This window comes from Chenopodium album, chromosome 15, assembly GCF_948465745.1.
Source record: "Chenopodium album chromosome 15, dcCheAlbu1.1, whole genome shotgun sequence".
In the NCBI taxonomy this organism is placed as follows: Eukaryota; Viridiplantae; Streptophyta; class Magnoliopsida; order Caryophyllales; family Amaranthaceae; genus Chenopodium; species Chenopodium album.
The window spans coordinates 49,959,989-49,985,908 of NC_137848.1; the positions used below are offsets into that span (position 1 = coordinate 49,959,989).

A 25,920-nucleotide genomic window follows, 5' to 3' on the forward strand; every position below is an offset into this window, starting at 1 on the left:
GCGCATTATCCCAAATGTGTGTAGTTTTTTAGCGACGCTTTTACCTGTCCACATACTCAAATTTAACGACGCTTTTTGTTGTCTTGCGTTTATTCGTGTCAGCCTATGATATGGCATGAAACTCTTCGAAATATGAAAATGTGCAATTATGTAGACATTAAAAAGCGTCTAGAAATTTTTTTAAGCTTTCTTTTTTTCCTTTTATTAAATTATTACCATCATACATACATCATAGTTAATTAAATTTATCATAATTTAATTTAAGTTAATAAATTTTTAAAAAATAAACAAATATTCTATATAACTAGATTAAAAAAACAATAATTAATTACAATAATAAGAGTACGTAGTTAATTACCAAATTTATAAAAGAAAACATCAACAAAATTATTAAAAAAAAAAATGTCGCATATTATAGTAGCTTATCCCTAAATAAATACATCACTAATATAAGACTAAAACCAAAATAGATAGATGATGGCCTTATAGACGATATAGTCGCTTGTTGATGCTCAAGTGACCCGGTCTTGTGCACCTACATTGCCTTTTCCAATCTTCAAAAAAAAAAAATACAAAGTATAAATTAGTACATTAGTCATTACACAATATAGGCTCAAGATTCAACATGTATACTATTTAAATATAGAATTGTAAGTTAAACATAGAAATGTAAATGAACAAAAAAGCCAACAGGTCTTTCATCATGAGTTCTTGACTAGATCAGTATTGCGGACAAATCCAAAGCCTAACTGAACAAAGCATGGATCAAGTAATACAAAATCTGGCATGGAATTTTGTTGGTATGTGTATGTTGGGGTTGGGGATGGGTGCGTTGGGGTTCTGGTCAGGCAAGCATTAATTTTTATGTATGTATGACCAGGATCCAACTGACATGAGAAGCATGGGGAACATCTTCTTTAAAAGATACGGAGTGCTGCATCAGTAATCTGATGTTTGAGGACAGAATTTTCTAGTCTTGAGTAGTTATGTTTTATGTCTCATAATCTGCAGTTGATTGTGAGCTATGTTACTCAGAGTCTCAGACTCTTCATTTCACCATATGTAGTACCCATGTCGGATCCACAACACAAGGATGTCAGTATTGGCACTTCACACTTCATTTTAAGCTATAACTTCTGATCTGTTCCTGTGAGCCTAATTCTTATTTGTGCCCTTTATAAGTGAAACTTGCATGTATTAGAGACTGTAACTAATAAGGACAACACGATACCCTAGATAGAGCATCAGCTATAACATTCTCACTCTCACTTTTGTGTAGAATTTCATGGTCAAAATCCATGATTTTGGGATATTGGCAACCAGAATTTTAGAATGGCGTTATATTTCTTCTGTTGTATAAAACGATTTTAACTTTTTCCATGTCTGGTGCAAACCCTAGAAGGCTAAAGGATCTGTCTCAGTAGTGAAAGGCTTGGAGAAACAAAGCAAATCCAGTACTAATGCTTCAAAAGATTAACTAGACCAATTGAATTCCCCTTCCTTAAAAATCTGATTACTAGGTTTAATAATCCCAGCATAAAATTTGATTAATTTTCTATAATAGCCTGTAACATTGGCTATTTACTGTACCTTTTCCTGAACATCAATATGGTTTGTGAGATCCAATGGCAACATGGAATACAATAACACATAATTTAAGAAAATTCTCAAAGACATAGTTTGTGAGATCAAATAACATTACCAAAAATTCATAATGTCCATTTTTGTTTATTTTTCAAGTATAGAAAGTGCTACTCTTGCTAAAACAATTCATACGAATTGATCAATTATAACTCAAAACTACTCTGGAAATTCTTGATTCTTTATACAGTAGCCAAGTCAGAAAAATGGACGTACTCGTGTTTGACACAGTTACCCTGAGTCCCCGATTACGAGTATCGTAGGTTGTAGGATGTGAGTCATGATTCTACTGGTATTGCTGCTAAAATAAAAGAACTCAAATTGCTTTTAAGATTGAACCATTTTTGAAGAACTTTCATCTTTCATTTAGCATTATTAAGGTCAAAAGGTTGTAACTTTATTCTACTTAAAAGGTTGCATCCAAAGCCCCAGCAGGACAGACAAGCAGTATAAACGGGAGTATTCTAGAGTAGAGAACCTTAGGCAGATTATTATTACACACACACAGAAGCTTTGAATTTCACACACGCACACACAAGCTTTGACTTTCATACACACTCACACACAAGCTCTGAATTTCACACACACACACACACAAGCATTTTGAATTTCAGTTCTGATTTCAAATCTGATTTTCATTGAGAATTCTTCCTAGAGATCATACTACCTGTATTTTAACTACTCTGACTCATTAGAGGAACCTTAATAAGACAAGGGTACGTGAAAGATGTTGATAATTTGTTCGAGATAATCCAACTTCTGTGGGTCAATTTTTTTTTCCATGAAACATAGACAAATGATTTGTTGTCCACACCTTTATAGATATTTGCATCAAGATCATATTGGGCCATAAAATCCTCAACTTTGTGATGCCATATGATGCTTGTTGAAAACAGGTTTTGATTGATTATGGTAAACAAGAGGTTGTTCAGATTAGATATCTTATTCTACTTTAATTTATACCAAAACCTTAACAACTAGCTTAGAAACTACCTATTCCTATAAACAAATCTGTAATTCAAAAGTTTAAATTTTTACCATCATACTTTTTAAATTATTGTACCAAAATGGATGTTTTAGACAAATATTAATGTTCGTATATATACATATTAATAGTTCAATTCTCTTGCTCAACTAATTTTCTATAACCTTGATACAAAGCTAGCAACCTGACAATTCACTTCCTGCTAAGAATATAAGCCTCATAACTCATCAAAAATCATAAAACTAATTCAGAAGGATATCATGAAATTGGAAGGTTTGGGTCTAAGGAAGGCCAAAAAGGTGGGATCGTCAGGAAAATGCTACCATTTAAACTCTTAGGATTCAGGTTCAGAATCTGTTTGTAAAATCCTTACCAAAAAAAAAATAAATCCACATTAAATATGGCTTCCAATTTAAGTTATGAATCAAACAAACAAGCACCAACAAAATGCAATAAACAAATAATCATACACAAACATACATTAATAAAACATTACCAAATTAGTCCTCGACCAAAGATGATAAGTAGCAGGATTAGCGGGATCCAACCCTAAAACCTTATCAACACACTTCAGCTAAGTCTTCTGTTAAGCGTACCCGAAAAAGAAATTGTGGTACCAGTATGAACAAGGCGGGTCATCAACCATAACTTGTAGATCCGCAGAGCAAGAACCATCAGTGATCTCAAGGAAGGCGAAGGTATTGTGGCCGGCGAACCCAGCCACTGATAATGAAGATATGGCCGGTGAGGGAGGCACCGCCGCCGGGGCGGCTAAGGATGTTGACGATTGGGAGAGATAAATATACCCTTAATCAAGAATTTTGTTTCCTAAATTTGTGTGGATCTGGGAGTTCATGCCAAAAAAAAGGTATTAAGGCCGAAATCAAAGAAAATTAATATCACAGTAAGGAAATTAGAGAAACAATTGATTCGACAGAGGAATGCGAATGATATATTAGCAAAAAAACAACAAACAAATTTCACAAGAAGATTACTTGAAATTGACAAAAAAAGTAAGGAAATTTACACAATTTGAAGCCCAATTCGCTGAATTAAGAAAATTACATCCGAAAAATATCAAAATAAAAAATAAGTGTCAAAACAAAAAAAAACTTAGATTCAAAATCTATTGAGAAAGGAGAGAATACTGAAAAACAATTAGAATTTATACCTAATTAAATATGATGAAATCAAAGAGGATCTTTCAGTTTAATTTGTTGTTGGGTTTGCAATTTTGGAGAGCAAATTGAATAGAGAATTTAAGAGGAAGGCTAGGGTTTAGTTATTGGAGAGTAAAGAGGACGGTTTTGATGTTTTCCGGTTTTCCCCCAATTATGTTGAACAGTTGAAGTTAGCAAGCTAGAGAACATGTGCTTATCACATGATTAATATTCTGGACGCTTATTTGGGTCAACAATAAGTAAGGACGCCGAAAAGTGTCGAGAAAACACGGGAATCAAATTTTCCACTGACACCTTAATGATAGCGTCGAAGGGATAGCGTCGAAAAACAATGGGTTTTGTAGTAGTGTACCCTAAGTACCAAATGACCTTAGACAAACTATCTAAGTGGGATAACTGGAAAGAGCGCTTCTATCTGGTGTCCTATTCTAAGTAGAGAGAGAACCGCGAGTACAGGCGGTATAATATGAAGCCGGACCTTCTTGGTCAAAAGTGTAAATTCCCTGCTATTCCAGACGAGGAATATGAGAGAATCATAAAGGCGGGATTCTTTGAACTTACAATCGACTACCTTTCAACCGGGGAAGCAATAAGTGTCCCCAAAAATTTGATACCTAGGCATGTATGGCTGAGAGATGAGGCGTTTTTGTCTGTCTGCGGTCTTAGCACAATGTTTGATAGACGTATGTCCAATGTGTATCCGGCAATACTTATGCAGTCTACATTTAATTCTTGATTTTATTTATGTATGCTCTAACAAGCGTTTTGTTTGCAGAGACGGGCAAGAACATGGTTTCTGAAGAAAAAACCCCCTGAAGGTCTGCAGCACAAATATGCAAGGACAAGGCGGAAAAACAAAGGAAGGAAATTGCCGCCAAGGGTCAGGTATTGACCGTTTGACCTGTTTACTTTAAATTTCATTTTAATCTTATACTAGAAGCGGCTCATTACCGGCTGTATACTCATTGTACCATTATCCTGCAGGATGTTCCTCGATCCTTCGAAAAACCCATCAAGCGGAAGACGGATGAGACAACCGATAGTTCCGTCAAGTCCCAGAAGATGTCGTCGACCCAGACGGCTCCTAAACTGCTGGTTGGGAAGACCCGTCTCAACATTGGGGGGAAGAGAATTAGTTTGCAAGGCAGCAGCCTAGGAATAGACCTAGGCAAGAAGTTTAGCGCAGCGGCGGTGCCTAAGGGGGATGAAAAGCCCAAGGCAGCTCGCAGTTCTGCCGCGGCTGTGGGTGATGACAGCCTGCAGATTATTGAGCAAGGTATGGCTAGTCCTTTCAGATCACCGTTTGAGCTTCCCTGGCCCACGTGGGTGAAGTCTCACTCACAGCAGACTTCGGAGTGTTCATCAGGGAGTCGTTTGCAGATAGGTGCCGCCTATGCAGCTTACTCACCCAATCTTGGTTGTGATGCAGATTTCCCCCGGTGGCCGGATGTGCAGCAGTACGCCAAGTCTATGCTTGGGGTCATCCCCAAGAAGGAGAAGGACGTCATCCCGGGCATTGAGACGTTCAACCTTGATCGGATCATGGCCCTCCTATCTTAGGTATATCCCTTCAAATCAAATTCCGTTAAGTATTCACCGTTTGAGTTATTAACACTTCGCTTGTGTCCATGGGCTATGCTGAGGGTGGATGGGCTGAAGAGACCATGGCACCGCAAGCAGACTGAGGTAAAACAAGCTAATAAAGCTGGGCGGGAGTCCGCAGACGTTGCTCAATATCATACTACAATAAATGATCTTGAGACTAAAGTATTTGAAATGAAACAGGCGGAAAATGTCAGGCGCTTGACAACTGAGCTGGAGACTGCCAAGAAGAGGGCATCTGACTTTGGGGCTGCGCTAAAAAATGCTCAGTCGGACCTCAAGGCACTTGAGGCAGTTGACAAGGAGAACATAGAGCTTCGCGCGGACATCAACCGTCTCAAGAATGAGATGGCCCAGGCTCAGGCGAACTTTAACGTTATGATAGAGGTCGAGCAAGACCAGATCGTTGAAGAGAACGAGTCCGACTGCACGAACCGCATGAAGCTTGCTTGGGAAAATCTATGCCCGGGACAAGAGTATGGGCTCTAGGCCTTGGCTTATCAGTATGCTGATGAGGTAATTAATGCCAAGGCCGAGGGCAAACCAGACCCTAGGACTTTCCATGCTTGGGCCAACCGGGAGGTTGAGGAAGAGGAGCCGGCTCAGGCTGCAGGTGGAGGTGAGAAAGAGCAAAAATAGGAAGATGCATAAGCGAACTCTACTCAACCACCGCCTGAACAGACAGGAGATGATGTCCTGGCTGCGCCCTAGAATTAAGTTTTTCTATTTCAATTTGGCTTCAAGCCGTCTGCTTTTCCGGCCTGCGTGCCGAGTATTTTGATGTAATGAATCAACATTTTTCTTGTTTCTTCCCCAGATGGGTATCCGGTTGACATTTCCTCTCGGCTAATTTGGCCGGGAATATATTTATGAAAGTGACTGCGTCGGCGTTGATTCAATTTGTTTTCAATTTCGCATTTAAATTTTTGCATACATATACTTAAATTTTTGCGATTTTTACCTAACTCTTTTATAGCATGCGGCAAATAATAACCGACTGTATGGTACATGCCCTGGGCGGCTGTGTGATTGATTTAAAGGTTTAGTTGATTAATTGACTTGGAAACTTTTGATATTTTAAGGAGTATGGGATGTTCCTAAGTCAATCAATCACAGTAGTGATTGCCCCAAACCAAGTACACAGCCTTCCGATACTACAATCGTTTTAATTTCTTACCCAGGCGGTGAAAGACCTCTTGAGGTATTTGCAATCCAATTATGCTCTACGTCCTTTCGCCCCATTGGGAAGACTTGTATAATTTCAATAAATAATCTAAGTTAGAACTTCAGTCGGTGTAACGCCCCGACTTTTAATTGGATTTACCGGACCGTACTTAATCAGTCATTCGCAGCGGAAATTAATTTGTCATAGCTAAACCATTCTTTACTCATCATACATAGCGGAATCAATCATATATATAATCTCATAATCACCTGTGGGTTATGTCCCACAAATAAACATACTCCTTAATAAGAAAATTCAATAAATTATACAACACCAGTCTTCCTTACAGTAATAAAATAACAGATCTGTCTCAGCTCTCGATGATTCATAATACATAAGCCTTGATTCCATAATCCCTCAACTATGTAAACTCCTTTAATCCTTTTGCCTTTGATATTATCTTCGTCATCAATATGCCTGTAATTATCCATAAAAATAGAAAACATAGAAAACACAGGAAAAATCCAAAAGAAATGAGTGGAAAACTCAGTAACATTACTCTAGCTCGTAAAAACAGTTTTTCTTTCAAAATCATTTGAGTATATATCATACATACATAGTTGTTCAGAAATAATCTAACATCATTATTTTTAAAAGTTGTATCGACAAGGATCATTCCCTTCACGTAAGATCATAGGTAAGTACAGGTTTTGGACATAACATAACTTTCATTCTTGTGGGATTAATTCCCCATTTCATCAACATACTTTCCTCCACCTATAACTCACTTATTTTCTATGTTCAGTTCATTTTCCATTGTCGACAAATGTAACCTCGTATCCTATTAAATCATTTCTGAACAACTTTATACCTCATATAAATTCATAGCACATTGGCACAATTCATAATCATTCATTCGTAACACTTAATTGAATAAAATATTCATTAGCGTTAAACATTTAACAGGGGCATAACATAACAGATCACGTCCACATATCTTATAGATTAATAAAATAACTAGAAATACCTGTTATTCATAGCATTCTTATCACCTTGTATGATGGTAAGACATCTTTATGAACGATCGTACATATCAGTATATCGTAAAACTCATTAATAGAGTATCCTTATGAGTTCTCATAAGTCCTTTAACAAAATTCAAGTATTCGTAATCTTTTTGGTGGACATGCTAGTCGCTGGACAGTATGACATGGCGGAACGTCTTCCGCGATGGTCCGGTGCCCATAACATAGAGCTGGTGCTCGACATAGTTGGGCAGGTGCCCCATGGGTACATGCATTGCATGACCGAAACATAACATATACTGCCAGACGGACTAGGTCTTTCACTTTCATTTATTAAGTTATGTATCTTTTAATAAGTTATTCGTAGTTTATTAACATACTTTCGAGAGTTCCACAAATTGAGAAAACATTGTATACATGTAAAATCATTCATATAAATCATAAGACTGAAATACATCAATGAACATGTTGATCATCTCGCAAGTCATTTATACCAGAATATAAAAGATCATGTCATGTCATTTGCACATACCACGCTTTTAAATCATAACATGCCAAACATACCATACATGCATACGTATGATACAATAACATGTCATTAAAATTACACACGTGCACTCATAATAACTAGATATAATTGTCACACATACAGGTCTAAACAAATGCAATAGCTAAACATAATAATTACAGATACGGAACTGAACACAATTGCAAAACATAATGGTTACACACACAGGGCTAGACATAATTGCTAGACATAATGATTACCTCATGCGATCATCTTTAATCATCTCACTTAGCCTCATAATTATCATCCGAGCTTTATAACCTCCATCATTAGTTTCTCATTGCTATGATTTAGTTTCACGTGTACAGAGTAGCCTCAAAGACCATTTTTAGTTTCACCAAGCATACCATGATTGGAGGAAGAAGAAGAGTACGTGGCTGCGATGCGTGAGCTTGGTGGCAAGGAAAGAGATGGCAGCAACCATTTCAAGCAAAGGGAGGAGCGATGATAGCCGCGGTAGTGAAGGACGGTGATAATATATGGAGTATTATTGTTCCAAGAACTTGAAAGAAATGAAGGTTATGAATCATAAGATGAAGTTTGCTAAAGTGATAAGCTTGAGTATTAGACAACCAATTATAAGGAAGTAAAAAGTAACTTTTAATCATCAATTCTTAGCCGTGAAGGAGTGAGATAAGCTCAAGATTGAGATAAGCATAATCAATCAACTTTGATCGGTTAGGCCAAATTAAGCAACAAGTAAAAAGAACAAGCAAAAATTAACTTTGGTCTTTATAACTTCACCGTGAAGAAAAATGGGTGAAGGGAAGAGGTGGGTTTTGTTTTCTTTGGATGCATAAGGGTATTTTGGTAATTTCACTCTCTAATCTTTGACATTTTACAGAACATAAAAATATCATTTGACCCGAAATAAATTTTGAAATAAATAATTTTCGTTGTAAAATTAGCTTTTGAAATAATATAATCTTAAAATAAGATTAAGACTAAACACAGTCGTTCTTCGTAAAATAGAGATTAAAATTATATTAAGCTTATAATAAAGATTGGAGTACAATAAATCATGTTTAAAAATCCCGGGTATTACAGTCGGTCACCGGTTGATGTCTTTGACATCCGGTTCTTCGAAAACTTAGTCGTTCACCGGCTGATGTCTTTAACATCCGGTTCTTTGAAAACTTAGTCGTTCTTTATAGATTATTCAAGTCAGATGGCTATGAGTTGACCAATTAGGTCGTTCAATCTTTGCCGTCTGTAGGTGTTTGTAGAGCAATGAAAAAATGCTCTCTGTGACGATTCAACCCGGATGGGCGTCGCCGGACGCCATACTCATGTTGAAGCAGACGAATTGATAAAAAATATTACCATTCGGCCATTGGCCTCGTGTCTTTTTAAGACGATTGTATAGCCGCTAAGTTTTGAACTTAGCTTGTAATTTGTACATAAAAGTGAGACGTTTGTGCATTGCACAGGTGGCTTTTGAGATATTACACATGTATATAAAGCAATAAAAATTAGAATTGATAACAAAAAGCAACTTTTCATTGATAGGCTTTTCATTTTACAAAAATTTACAAGTCTCAAAAGTAGTACAAGTCTCAGAAGTAGTACTTTTTTAAGTTGTCTACATTCCAAGTTGTAGGAAACCGCCCGCCGTCTGGAGTTTCCAGGCGGTAGGTTCCGTATCTTACTTCCTCATAGATCCGGTAGGGGCCTTCCTAATTAGGATTTAGCTTTTCAAGCTCATTGGCCCTACCGGTTGCCTCCATTTTTTGTAACACAAAGTCCCCAACTTTCAAAGGGCGTTTGTGTACTTTCTTGTTGTAGGCTCTAGTCATTCTCAGATGGTAAATCTCATGAGGCAAGGCGGCATTGTCCCCGCGTTCCGTGAGCGAGTCCAATGCTAGCCGCATGGCCTCCCAGTTTGCCTCTTCATCGTATAGCATGATTCGTAGAGTCGGCTCACAATGCTCGATGGGCAAGACAGCTTTAGCACCTTAAACCATGAGAAATGGGGTTTCACCGGTTGCCCCTTTTTCAGTTGTCCGGATGGCCCATAGGACATGAATTAATTCTTCAGCCCATAAGCCACCGGCTCTTTCTATTTTCTTTTTGATGACGTTTGAGATGAACTTGTTGAAGGCTTCAACTTGGCCGTTTGCTTGGGTTGGCCGACTGATGAAAAACAATGTGAGATCCCTTGATCTCCCAACTAAGTCTTGAGCTGAGGCGTTTCAAACTGAGGGCCATTATCAAACACCATAGACATAGGTACCCCAAACCGGGTGATGATGTTCTTCCAAATGAAGGAGATGACATCCTTTGTCTTGATGTTCTTGACCGCCTCTGCCTCTACCCACTTGGTGAAGTAATCCACAGCCACTAGTATATAGCGTTTTCCGCCTGGTGTAGGCGTGTAAGAACCTAGAATGTCCATGCCCCATTTAGCAAATGGGACTGGGCTGTGGATTGTCGTCAGATCAGTAGCCGGACGATGGATTAGCTTACCAAATTTTTGACACTTGTCATATTTTTTGACCATCCTCATGGCGTCTGACTCAAGAGTGGGCCAGAAGTAACCCTGTCACCTGGCTCTGACGGCTAAAGATCTGCCGCCTATATGGGAGGCGCAGTACCCGGCATGCAATTCTTCAAGAACCTCTTGCCCCTTTTATGGGGTAACACACTTCAGCAAGGATTTCAGAAAACCTGCTTTGAAGAGTTCTCCGTTTCTCATCTCGAAGTTTGATGCACGTTTCTTCAACACGGCTGCCTCCTGGGGTGAATCAGGAAGCGTGCCGTCTGTCAAATATGCCCGGATGCAATCCATCCAGGTAGAGCTCCGGTCAAGTACTCCAATGGGTTCTTCTTCTATAATGCTTCATTTTTCATAACTTTCCAGAAGACTGACCGAGGAGTATCACAGCAGGCGAAGGATGCCAACTTGGACAATGCATCCACCTGATTGTTCTCATATCTGGGCACTTGACTTAGATGAAATTGTTCAAGTGTCCCAGCTTCAGTTTTGACCGCCTGAAGGTATTTGATCATAGCCGGATGGGTGGCCTCATAGTCACCATGGTACTGGCTAACGACCAACTGTGAATCAGAATAGACGTCAATTTTGGTCGCCCCTGCTGCCTTACACATGTGGATACCGGCTAGCAGGGCTTTATATTCCACCTCATTGTTTGAGGCTTGAAACTATTCAAATTTGTCCCCTTTAGGAGACTCATAGATAATGCCTGCACCACAACCGTTCATAGTAGAGCTCCCATCTCCATACACTTTCCAAACTTGATCAGGATTGTCCGGCGCAACCGGCCTTGTCATTCAACGATGAAGTCGGCAAACGCCTGACCCTTCACCACCTTTCTTGGTTCGAAAGTGATTTCAAGACTTTGCATTTCAATAGCCCATTTGAGCATTCTACCAGATGACTCCAAAGTTGTCATTGGCCGCTTGAGAGGTTGGTCTGTATAGATCACAACCGGATGTGCCAAGAAGTATGGTTTTAATTTCTTGACAACCATATAAAGAGCAAGGCCAAAATTTTCAACCATGGGTTACCGTAGTTCAGCATTTCTGAGTACATGGATAATGAAATAGACCGGGAGCTGAATACTGTCTCTCTCAGTAAGGAGAACGACACTGAGGGCATGATCTGAGACGGCTAAGTACATGTATAACGTCTCTTTGGGCAGAAGACTTACAAGCCTTGGCAAAGAGTGCAAGTGTTCTTTTAATTTTTGAAAGGCCGCCTCAGCATCATCTCCCCATTCAAATCTAGTCTTTTTCCTGATTGCTTGGAAGAAGTAAAGACATTTGTCACCTGACCGGCTGAGCAATCTCCCCAATGCTGCCAGACAATCGGTGAGCTTCTGAACTTCCTTAATAGTGCGGGATGACTTCATGTCAATCACCGTCTGTATCTTCTCGGGGTTAGCCTCTATCCCCCTTTGATCAATCAGGAATCCGAGAAACTTCCCAGACTCAACACCAAAGACGCATTTCTTGGGGTTTAACATGACCTTATGCCGCCTGAGTGTGGTGAAGGTTTCTCGGAGGTCAACAAGATGATCCGTTTGTAGCTTGGATTTGACTATCATGTCATCAATGTACGCCTCTACATTCCCCCCAATTTGATTAATGAAGATTGTATTAATCATCCGTTGGAAAGTAGCAGGCGCATTTTTCAAGCCAAACGGCATCACAATATAACAGAATAACCCCTGATCAGTGACGAAGGTCGTCTTCTCTTGATCCCTTTCCACTGGGGAATATGATGAAAACCTGAGAGGGCATCCATAAAGCTCATCAAGACATGCCCGCCTGTAGATTCAACTAAGCTGTCGATCTTGGAAGCGGGTAACTGTCCTTTGGACATGCCTTGCTCAAGTCAGTGTAATCAACACACATGCGCCAGGTACCATTCGGCTTCTTTATAAGCACAACATTAGCTACCCAATCAGGGAAGTTACATGGCCGAATGAACCCATCGTCTAACAGCTTTTTAACCTCGGCAGTTGTCGCCTGACTTCTCTCCTCGCCGTGATTTCTTTTCTTTGGCCGAATGGGCTTCTTCTTTGGATCTACAACAAGTTTGTGGACAGCAACATCCGGGATGATGCCCGGCATCTCTTCCACTTCAAAGGCAAAAATGTCTTTGAATTCCTTCAGCACAAGGTGCAAGTCTGCACCCAACTTAGCATAAGCAACCGTCCCCACCTTAACAGTTCACTCTAGACGGTTGTCATCCAGAGGAATATCAATGTGGTCACCAGCTGGCTGGGGATGGAGCTCCGCTGACCGTTTCCCAGTCAGTGATTGCTATTTCTTCTCTTTCTTCACCTCCACCAGCTCATCAGCCTTTCTTTTCTTTCCGACTGCTGGTGGGGCTGGGTCAAAGTCCTTGACATTGTCAAGGTCTATTGGTTCCTTCAAATGACCGGTTGCAACAGCCGTTGGTTTGACGTCTGAGAGGTAACACTCCCTTGCCGTCTTCTGATCCCCGTTCAGGGAGCCAACAGAGCCATAATTCTTTTCATATTTTAACAACATGAGAGTTGGGATGATGACGACCTTGCACTCATTCAGAGTGGGTCGGCCTAGAATTATGTTATAGGCAGTCAGCTCTTCAACCACCAAAAATCGGACGATCATGGGTCGCCCTTTTCCTTTTTCCCCCAGCCGGATGGGTAAGTCAATTTGTCCGACTGGGTGCACGACCCCTCCCCCAAAACCAACATACGGGTGGGAGACGTCGCGCAGGTTGTCTAGCTTGTATTTTAGCCTGGACAGACACTTGTAGCTGATGAGGTCAGAGGAGCTACTATTGTCTATAAGGATCCGACTAACCAGCTGGTTAGCGACCTTACATTCAATGACAACCGGGTCATCATGCAGTCGGCAGACTTTGCCCCGATCCTTATCATTAGTAAGTTCTTTGTTTATCATAAGAGAAATAATTAGCATTCTCAATTCGGTTTGGCAGTTTGGTTTTGGTTCGGTTTGAAACGGGTTAGGTTTGAAATTGGTTTAATTGGTCACTAGCTATATACATATTCGTTCTACAAAATGGCGGATCCAAGGTTTTTGACTAGGGGTAGCACCGTAACATTAATTTTTCTAATCGCAAAATTGAAGATTTCACATATTGCAAAATTCATAACTTATTAAATAGTAATTTATACTTTAGTAAAAATTATACAAAGATGACATTTAAAAACATATCTCGTAATGAATCTAACAAGATTTTATATGATTATTTATTTTCCAACATAATAATTGACAAAAACGATCATATTATATAAGGAGAATGTGTGAAGTGTAAAATTCTAAACGATGTGTTTAAACAAATGTATATCTATACTACTTTGACTAATGTTGGTGTTTTTACCATATAATTAAACATAGTAATGTAGATACTTGTTATAATTGTCTCAATGTATAATTTTCAACAATTACCTTTTAGATTTCATACTTGATGATTTAAAGTATTCCCTATGTTCCATGAATAATTATACGTAGTATATGAGATGGATTATTAGATTAATGAAGTGTAGTAGTTTCTTTGTTCAAGTATGAATAAGATATAAACTTTTAAAAAAAATTAAGAAAAGGATAAAAAAAATAAAAAAATTTAAAAGAAATGATAAAGTGTAAATAAGATATAAATTTAAAAAAGTTAAGTAAAGGAAAAAAATTAAAAATTTTAAAAAATAAAAAGAAATGAAAAAATGTACTCAGCAAGATTCGAACCCATGATCCCAACAAACAACAACTTACATGGACGCTTCCCACACCAGTAGAAGCTCTGCAAAGCTTATGGCTTTTGCTGATTATACAACCCGCCGTTTTGTAGCTAATAATTTATAAGGGGTCAAATTTTTTTCACAAATTGAAGAAATTTGAGGGTGAATAAATTTTGAGGTGGAGGGTTTTGAAGAGGTGGGATTTTGTTAGGAGTTCATGGCGAAACAAAGGAGGCAAAAAGAGGAGAGAGAATTTGTGTATGATTGAATCAATTAAGGGTTAGCCTAAAACCCTTTCAACTGTAAAAATAAAAAGAGAGAGTTGAAATTATTCAATGTGCACTTACCCAATTCAATGGGAAACATGTCATTTTTGTACGAGTACTTTGTAATTTTGTATAGTCCATTGATAGGTTTTGCGTGGGTCGCATATACGAGTGCGATTAGTTCATTGTTTGACTTATTTTTAGTGTTAAAATTACTAATTTGTTATGAATTTAAAGAGAAAGAGGAGAAAGTAGGGGAGAGAATAGATCTATATTCTTATTCCTGAATGATGTAGGAGTACATATATATATATATACACACTAGTTTTGTGCCCCGTTTGATGTACGGGTTGTTTATTGAGTTTTAAGATAAATTTTTAATATATGTCAAATTTTAAAATATATTATTGATACAAAATTAGTAGGAATTAATGTGCTTTTGTGAGGATTTGTTATCTAGTAGGCATGTAATAACTAATAAAAGTGTTAGTGGAATGTTCGATTTAGTTTAATACATTAAAAAAATAAAAAAAATTAGCACAAAATAAATTAAATAAAATAAATTTTCAAAGGCCGTTGGGTTACTCGAACCCAAAACTTTGGGCAAGGGTTGAACACTTCTTGACTCGTAACTTAAAGTGACTCAATCTGAGATGACTCATGACCAGACCCTAATTGACAGGTTTACATAGTAGTAATAAAATGGAAAATTGCAATAAACCACCTTTTTATAACACCTTTTTTGTGAAATAACACCTTATAAAAATTTTCTTGTGAAAACACACCTAAAACCACCTTTTTTTTTTTTTTGCAAAGTAACACCTTAACCCGGTTTTCGGTGTTTGACTTGGTTTTTTGGCATTGACTTTGCACGTGTGGGTCACGTGATCTTCTTCCTTTATTTTTTTTCTCTTTTCCCCTCACCAACACCACCTAACGGCCACCACCACCTCACTGCCACCCCCACCAACACCACCTCACCACCACCCCTAATTCACTACCACTCTCACCAACACCATGCATCTCACCCAATAAATCTACTCCCATGAAAATTCCACCCCGTTCATTCAGCCCCATCCACCCAAAACCCCACCCCACCTCCTCATCCCCTTCCTCCATTGAAGCCCAATAGAGCAAGCTCATACCCAAAAAACAAAAGAAAAAGAATTAAAGACCACATTGGTGTACATTGGCCTCTCGAAATTACTCCTAATTCCTTCATTTGTGGGCAAAAATGAAGAACCCTAATTTTTAATTACAAACCCTAATTTATGAAAATCGAAAACCCAACATAATTTACAAGAAATTTCAGCAATTACAACACTTACCTTACTCGAAATTAGGTTAATTGCAACAATTCACACTTAAAAATGGAGTTTCCTTCGTTAATGGTGAGTAATTGGGACTTTGTTGGAGAAGAAGGGAGGAGAGAGAAAGTTGAATTGGAGAAATGGAGGGTATATTGGGGGAAAAAAAAAGAGAAAAGGGGAAACTCACCAAAACACGTGCTTCTCACATGCAAGTCAATGCCTGAAAACTAAGTCAGAGGACGGAAACCAGGGTAAGGTGTTAATTCGCTAAAAAAATATGGTATTAGGTGTGCTTTTACAAAAAAAAAATTATAAGCTGTTCTTTTACAAATAAGTTGTTATAAAAGTTGGTTTTTTTGCAATTTTTCCTAATAAAATTCTATTAGATTGTGAAGTATATTATTTTAACCGATTAGTATATATCATAAATAAATGTTTTACACTTTAAACTACTTCCTTCGCTCAAAAAATTTTATGATATAAAAAAAAAATTATGATAATTTTTTGGAATTATAATCTAAATTTTTTTTATCATACCGAGTAATTTAATTTGTACATCTGAAATATTGGTAATTTATTGAAAATAAAACTCTAAACTAACAATTTTATCCTAAGATTCTATCCAAATAGAATTCTAAACTAACTTTTTTTTTATCTAATGAAGTCTATTTAAATCTATCTAACGTGGCGCAATACTTGGTGAAAAGTTGGAACGCCAAGTGTCGCTGCCTCGTGACCTGGCTAAAAGTTTAGCTTTATATATTAGTTATATGATATGATACAATTAGGGTTTCCTTGTAAAATAATAAACCTAGTATATCTAACGTATTCTTGAATTATCATAAGGATATAATGGGCATCCACTTAATAAATATATTATTTAACACTCCCCCTTGGATGACCATTATCGAATAGCGTGCCTCGTTAAAACCTTACTAGGAAAAACTCGATGGGATAAAAACCTAGTGAAGGAAAAAGAGTAAAACACTTGGAAAAAGAGTGCAGTGCTTATTTTCTTCCCATGATGAATGCATAACTTGAAATCTTCTAATGTAATGATCCAAATCCTTAGAAACTTCACACTTGTAGCTGAATAATTCCTTGATAGTTGATTCTCTCTTATATAATCAAACTTAAATCTTTCAATTTTCATTGTGAGACATCTTCATTTTTCCATACTTGTGAGAACATTACCTATGTTGCGTTTACCACTACCTTATATGACATTTTTGTTTCAAGTTGCCCTACCATCAAAATTATGCCTACTTCTGGAGGTCATAAAAATAGCTATTGACAATCAAATATTGATAATAATTTATGGCAACTCATGATATCTTGATATCATTAATAACATAAGTAATTACTATGTACTTTACTCATGGTTATTCGGGACCATAAGAAGAGTATTCTTAGTATTATATATCTCATTACTATTCTTGTATAGACAGTTTGCATTTTATACGAGAGTTCTCCAATGTGTACAAAATCGATTAACTATCACATGGTTAAACTTCATGTTGATATCTCAATAATTTAGTCACCAATACTCTTCATGAGTTTGATAACAATATCATCAATATTGTCATTTTTCAGAATATAGAATTTGAAGGGCTAAATATTTTAGTACGTTGTATGTAAGTTCTTCGGGAACTTTTCATGCATGATACATAATTTGCAATTGGATCATCATCATATAAACTTTCATCATAATTATAAGCCCGTCGGAGTATAAGTTCTTCTTGTAAGTCTTCATCATAATTATAAACTCGTAATACTACAAACATTCACATATAACACAATTGTTGTTGTACATAACTGGTACTAATGCATGCAATATGAGATGTAGAATTCAAGATAAAATATTAAACAAAATATATATGTGATGAGTAATGCGTCCAACTACATCCGATACATACAATGAGTAATGCATAAATCTAAAACTCAAACATGTACATAAATTAAAGACTAAAAAATGCAAACACTGTACAGTGTGGATTTCAGAAATCCATTTTCTAATTGGACTACTAGTCCATGATAAACTTTTGATCATTAGCATTCATATTTCATTGGACTTCTTGTCCATGATAAGCCTTTTGATTTAGTTTCATGTCGACATCAAAATGGACATATATCTCTAATCCCTTATTCACAAGTCCATTCCTTCTGCATATGCATATTATATATCGGTTCCATCATATACCGGTATCATATAATTTCTCAAGATACAATTTTAATTTGCATGCTATTTTGACAATCATATCTGAATACATTTCTCATTGGTACCATCATAACTTTTCTTACATAATAGGCCATCTATTATAATAATTCAGTTATCTATACCACCTATCAAGGATATTTCTCACATCATGGTATTAATATACTATAATTGTACTTTAAAAGTATCAACTGCACTATCTTTCCATACATGCAACACATATTTATAGTGGAACCGATCATACAATCTACACTTCAAATGTAGTGATTTAAAGAAAACTTGACAAGATCTATCTTAATGTACGTATGCACATAATGTCATATCACTATAATAAGTTGGCATATAACTTTACAAAGTATCATTAGAGGGATCAATATAATTTTATTATTTTGCCAACTTACTTCAATTCTTCCCCCTAAGTTGGTAAAATATCTCAAATATTGGGGCAATTCTTCACCAACTTAAAATATAATTTCGTGTGCAACAAATTTCATCTCGTAGGATAATCATATATATTCAACAAATTTCTATCTCTTCTGGAGAATAATGAAATTCTGTTCTCTTCTAGAGATCAATATTAATAGGGGGATTATGAATTGTGCAGTTGTCTATTTTCTTATTCTCTTTCTTATGTGCTGACATACAATAGTTCCAATCAAGAGAATTGTTATACAAACATAAACTTTCTCGTAATTCCACTAGGTGATGATATTCGGGATCACTAGAAATATTGATAGTATGAAACTAGTTACTAAAAATTTTCACATATAACTTGTACGTGGTGAGCTTCTGGTCACCTAATATTTGTCGGCGTATAAATTACTCCAGTGAACTTCAGGTCACCAATCATATCATCTCTTAATGAACTCTTCTTTTAACACAAAGTTTTAAAAATCACAATCCAAATATAGCTCAATCTCAATGTTATGTCTTGTCATTCAATTTATTTCATATATTTAACATGAGATAGCGTCAACACATTATTTCTTTCATATCAAATTAAACTTCAGGTTTCCATAAAGGGAATTTATTAAATCCCGGATGGCCTAATTTTTTATTTTTTTTTAATTATCACATCCAATCACTTTTCCTTTACTATTTAAATTATGGCCAATTTTACAATACTGGTGATCACCTTATTAGAGATAATTATGCATGGCCATGTGTATGATGTGATATAAGTATAACAATGTATTTCTTTCTACAATTGGCAAGACAATTAACTAATACTCAATTGATTGTAATCTTGATACATGCTAATCTTGTTGGAAAACATTTTATACGTACTCTTCTAAAGTACTTTATATAATCATAACATATTTTAATATACTAAAAATGATCTCTTCAGGAGATCCATCAAAATGTGTCACTTTATCAAATTTGTCATTGTCAACTATTGCTCATTTCCTCTTCCAAGGATTCTTATCGTTATAACCCTTTGGATTACCACACTTCAGGTGTGCTAGTTTCAATAGCAACTGATCTTGTCCTTCTAGGACATCAACTTAATATGTATATTTATACCTAGTATATAGGTAGTGACATTTATTCATATCCATCTTCAGGATGGTATCATTTTAAATATTTGATTATCATGTGGCCACCTCTGTTAAATAAATTATTGATATTTATGCTAGTGTATGTACCAAACTGACCATCAATATATTTAATTATTCATGTTCAAGGATTACATAAAAACGATGAAATAAACACTATCTCCCCCTAATCCATGTACATGGGGTATAAAAATAGTCCAACAATCTTTAAATCCCTTGCTCCTTTTAAGCCATAAATTCTTTTGCAATGCATATATCAAACAAAGCAAAGTTATTCTTTTCCTCTTGCCCAATTATATGAATCTTTATATTGAAAATTCTCGAAATTAAAATATGGGCATAATGAATTCATTTTTCAACTAAGAACCTCATAATGTCATGCTTAATTTCTTTAACTCATAATTTTTTTTTTCTTACTGAAATGAATATTATGTAGTAATCATGTTTGCAATTCTTATGAGCTTTTACACAAATTATTATAGTCATGCAAACATTTACCCTTTCAATCATACAGATTCTCATTCAGTACGGGGAATAATTAAATTGAGTTACCTATTAACACTCATATAGAGTTTAGTTTCTTAAATATCCATCCAAAGCATAATATATTAACTATTGAAAACATTTACTAATATTTTTCATATGACATAGTGTTTATAGAATCTAAGAAACCTGCTTTAGAGGCTCTTAGCTAAGTAACATTCTTTAAAATTATCACATTATGCATGTTTAAGTAATCTCACTGATTGCACAAGTACACAGAGTATTATAGAGTTGCTTTTGACAATTTCAAGATTTTCAAGTCAAACAATATTCAAATTCCATTTGACTCTACAAGATAGTAAAGATATATATCGTGAGAACCCCTCCTTTATGTGAGAATTCTTCTTATGTGAGAACACTTTTTATGTTTTAAATTTTGACTCGTATGTTCTAAATTTTAAATCTGATGTTCCAAACTTTTCCCCAGGTGTTCTAAATTAAATCAGATGTTCTAAATTAGTACTTACATGTTCTAAAGCATAAATTAGTTAAGTTAGATGTTATAAATTTTGAATCACTTATTCCAAAATTTTAACTTATATGTTCTAAATTTTAAAACGTGCGTGTAATTTTAGATTTTTAGTTATATGTTCTAAATTTGAAAGGATATGTTCCAATTTCCACTCGCATGTTCTATTTTTTTTACTCATATGTTCTACATTTTTACTCCCATTTTCTATATTTTATACCAAGTGTTCTAAATTTTTTATTCACATGTTTTAAATTTTAAATCAGATGTTCTAAATTTTACTCATATGTTCTAAATTTCATAAAGCACTTCTTTTAAATTTTTACTCACATGTTCTAAATTTAAATTTGAGATGTATGTTCTAAATTTTTACTCATGTTTTCTAAATTATAAATCAGTTCTCATATAAGTATGAATTCTCACATATGGACCTATTTTCATATATATATATATTCACTTATTTAGTTTCGAGCATCAGAATACATGCTCAAATATGCTCATAGCTTTATACTAAATAAAATAAAACTATACACCATGACTATTTCATAACTGGACTATTTCATAAGTAAGCAATCTGTTGCCTAAAAAAGTTATGGTTATGTGACGTGATACCATATAAAGCAATAAAGCATATACAAGGACGGTAAACTTACCCTAAATTTTATTCACTATTCATAATTAATACTTCCTCCGTTTTCTTTTACTTGCAACATACCTTCTAGGCACGCAGTTTTAGGAGATGATTAGTGAGGGTAAACGAGCGATTTTATCAATATAATTTTTACACGAAAATTAGAATAGGGTTAAGTATCATTTGTAAAAATTATAATGTATAATTTATCCGTTTACATTATATAAATCCAACCTCAAAACACGTGCCACCAGGCTGTGTTGCAAGTAAAAACAAACGGAGGAAATACATAGTACTCCATACTTTTCGTAATATAGTACAGATTGGAGCACAAAACTATCTCGTGATAGAATAACAACTCAATATATATAAAGATAATAACAAAACTCAACAAAACTTAAAATTTAGGAAACAACTCTAACATCCGTCAATATAGTTATTTTCGGTGACATCTAGGGCCTCAAATTCAAGTTTTGTCAGGTTCGACATAATTTGCTATAAAAGAGAATATTATAAATTCAATTCAAAATTTTATATGAAATCATGATAAGACATCAATAATATACAAGTATGTACAAATAAGATAAGAAACATCAATACAAAGTATTGGGCACAAAGAATGCATTATAACATGAAATTAATTATAATGTTATTCATATGGAGTATAGTAAATATAAAACACATCTAATAAATAAATAAGTCAATATAGAGTATAAGCGTTACAAAAGATAACCAAAACTAAAGTTATTAAATTGTTGAAAATTAAACTTTGGTTACCATAAAATACGCAATAAATACATAGTTCTAATATTATCTCTAGTTAATGAGAGATAGACTATACGTGGCAACAAATGAAGAAAATTGTCTGCCTTCAAAGTTATATATAAAACTATGTTCATGTAAATTATATTAGATTTCAAAATAATACAAGATAATCAATCTTTAAAAATAAGAAGAAGATTATGGCTAATATATACAAAATGATTTATGCACTAAAATAATACCTAGAATCATATCAAAATAATATACGAGATAATTGAAAATGTTGATCTTGAGTATGACTTTTAATTTGTAAACTACGAAATATCTTGAGCCTTTATAGAATTCAAGATTAAATAATGTATTATATATATATACTCCCTCCGTTTTTTTTTTATTTGCTTCACTTTCCTTTTTGGGGTGTTTTTTTTTAAATGCATCACTTCTATATTTGGTAACTTTATATTATATTTTATCATTTCTCTCTCTTACATTAAACCCCACTCAGCTTATTTTATCATTTCCCTCTCTTCTATAGTCCCCACTAAAATAATAAAAATATATATCCTCTCTCACATATTTTCTCTTTCATGGTCCCCATCTTACTTTTATTATAATAATTTATTTACCCACTCATAATATTATATTACTCTCCTAAAATTTTGTGCAATGCAAAGTGTAAATAAAAAAAATAAAAAAATGGAGGGAGTACATAAAGCTCATAGAAATGATTAATCAGTATCAAGCATAAGAACACAATATTTTAAGATCATAGGGTCGTATTATATTAATTAACATTATATTTCAACTAGATAAATTTGTACTATTATGCAAATAAATACAAAATACAATTATGATAGTAGTAGCTATTCAGAAACCAATAAATAGGAGTATACTAGCAACTTAGCTAGGTTACACCGTTACAGTAGCTAAAGTCTAGGGAATATTATCAGATCAAGTTATAGGATATACATTAACTTAGCTAAAGTACCAGGGAATATTAACAAGATATAGGATATACATTATTAACTAAACAAGAAATCAAAACTAATCTATGTTGAACTAGTCATAGTTATAAAACTTTATCTTCAACATTATATACAGTATATTAGAGATTTATTTAATTACATGGTAAGTGCTTGGGTGTGTGAAACGTGATAAGCTAAACAAAGCAATGAAATATCTACTGTCTACAAATAAAGACATCGCCAATAATATAAATGATTTGCTATCAAGAGGCTTATACCAATCGCAAAATATAGTCGATAGTTGTACTTGCTTGTGAAGGTGTAATATAGACATATAGTGTATAGACATATACAAATTATTGATAGTAATTAATATTAGAATATTCATAATAATTTGTGCATGATAATAATATAATATACACATATAGTATATACATACCTTTAATTTCCTATTGATATCTAATTTAATTGGTTGCTGCGAGGTTACATAACCAAGTGATGAAGTGTAATAATTGAAGATAAGAATGTAGCCACAATTCATGAGCATTTTGTCAAACATAAACTATAGATCTAATCAGAAAATATAAGGTCATGATTGCACATTCAAAACAAAAATCATGCTCATACATAGTTTAAAGTGAAATTCATATGATTGAATAATGTATATAGCAATGCACACATATCAACAAAGCCATGAGAATATAATCAAGTATGGGAGGGTAGCCGCACCCAAAGTTAATGAACAATCAAACATAAATTCTTACAAAAATGATTTATACAATTAGAGAACTATGCAAATTGGAATATGAGTTCGACATAATTTCATGGTTGCGGCTACAACTAATATAAAAGTATGTGGTAATTGTATAATAGTCATAAACATACCTGATTTTTAGAGTATTGATTTAATTAGGCAAAGCTTTGGTGCTGATAACGTGTTATGAAATTAAAGAGAAAGAAGAGAAAGTAGGAGAGAGAATAGATTTATATTTTTGTTCCTGAATAATGTAGGAGTACATATATATATACATATGATACAATTAGGGTTTCCTTGTAGAATATTAAACTTGTTGGATTAAAGAGAGTAAAACCAAGTTTTTTTGGAGGTTGATTAGTTTGCTCCACAAGGAGGTTGTGGCCTACAATGTTTGCCCACAAGTGGGTTGTGGAGTAGACTTTTCATGTCTACATACATTCAACTTTTAGCATTCTTTCTTCATCTGTTGGATTCTCTTGTGACCCCTCATTGAATTGGATGTTTATTGTGATTTAATCCTCCTTTGATGTCTAGATTCATCCTCTTATTGTTCATCTTTCATTATATATTTTCATGATTGAAAATAATGAAAAAAACGCAATTATCAAGCACTTTAAGCTAAACACATTCCTCTTTTTGGGCATAAGTTTATATGACTTCAACCTCTCATCCAAAAGTGCCTTTGTATGAGAGTGGTGTGTTAACCTTAGAGAACGTGCCAGTGAATACAATTGAGCACCTCGGTTGCCCGGAATTTCGTTTTCAAGTCAGTGATTTGCATCACGACACACCGTATTTCTTCTATTGATTATAAGATCAACTTTTCTATCTTATTGATTATTTCTTCTTGATAGCCTTGAAAATACATCTTATTTTACAACAATTTGAAAACGAAATTCTTATTTTCATGGTTACTTGGCAGGATAAAGTCGTATCACCTAATCAAAAGTAATTCCTAAAACCACTAACTAAAATAGATAGGGAAGTAGGGTCGAATCCGCAGGGAACAATGTTCTTTTACTCCTAATTAATTATTATAATCTAAATTATCAAGTAACAAAATTGTTTTTAGGGGAACTAAACTAAGGAAAATAATTAAACTAAAGCAAATAAAACTAGGGAGAAATCAATAAATAAAAGCCTAGGACATAGGTTCACCAATAAATAATATTCCGGGATAAAACATAATAATCAATTATCAAAGCATAAATTAACCAGATTATAAAGGGCTTTCGCTACGTATTACAATCACATAATTAATTTATCGGTATTAAATCGCATCTCTCGAATTTTGACTTAACCATTTATAAATTAACCTGCCTATTGAAACTAAGGCTAAACATCAATTCTCATATCTCGAATGTTGAATCAATATCGCATAACTCATATAATTAAATCTGTCCAAATCTAATTGCATAACATTAAATCAATTAATAGGAAATTAATCAAGCATTGACAATCAACAATAATAAATCATCCCTTCATATTAATCATGGATCCTCAAAACCCTAGAATTAAACTACTAATGCATAATTAAATATGAACTAATTAAAGCAATTAAATAAAGCATATTTAAAATAAAAGAACAATAATAGAATTAATGTAAAGACGGCAATAATAATAAAGCATAAACAATTGTAATAATATAATGGAAAATTATAATAACCAAAGCATAACAAAGCTGCAAAACTACTATAATCAAAAGTCTAAAACTAATGGAATCTTAAAATCATAAAAGTGCAATACTATCAAGCTACTACTACTACTCGAAATTAAAACAAGAAGAAGACAAGGATCGAGTGTTGGAAGGTAGGCCGTGGTTTTTCGATGAGAAGCTATTGCTATTGCAAGAGGTTCTAGGAGATGAACAACCCTCTGAAAATTTTTTCAAGAATACTCCTATGTGGGTTCGCCTACTTGACGTTCCTTTGAACAAACGTTCATTGGAGGTGATGTATGATGTCGGGGAATTTCTTGGAGGATTTCTAGAAGCTGATGATGATGATCCTCTAGGGTGGGGTGATTGTTTGCGCATAAAAGTTTTGATAGATATTAATAAACCGCTAA

At 34.8% G+C, this 25,920-nt stretch overlaps 1 long non-coding RNA gene across 1 annotated transcript; it reads right to left on the minus strand.

The window, feature by feature from the left end:
• Window positions 1-362: 362 nt before the first annotated feature.
• LOC145582477 (uncharacterized) lies at window positions 363-3,936 on the minus strand. Its single transcript, XR_014099885.1, has 3 exons — window positions 3,798-3,936; window positions 3,223-3,454; window positions 363-554 (listed from the first exon to the last, which is right to left on the minus strand). It is a non-coding gene; the product is annotated as an uncharacterized LOC145582477 (long non-coding RNA).
• Between the last annotated feature and the right edge of the window lie 21,984 nt (window positions 3,937-25,920).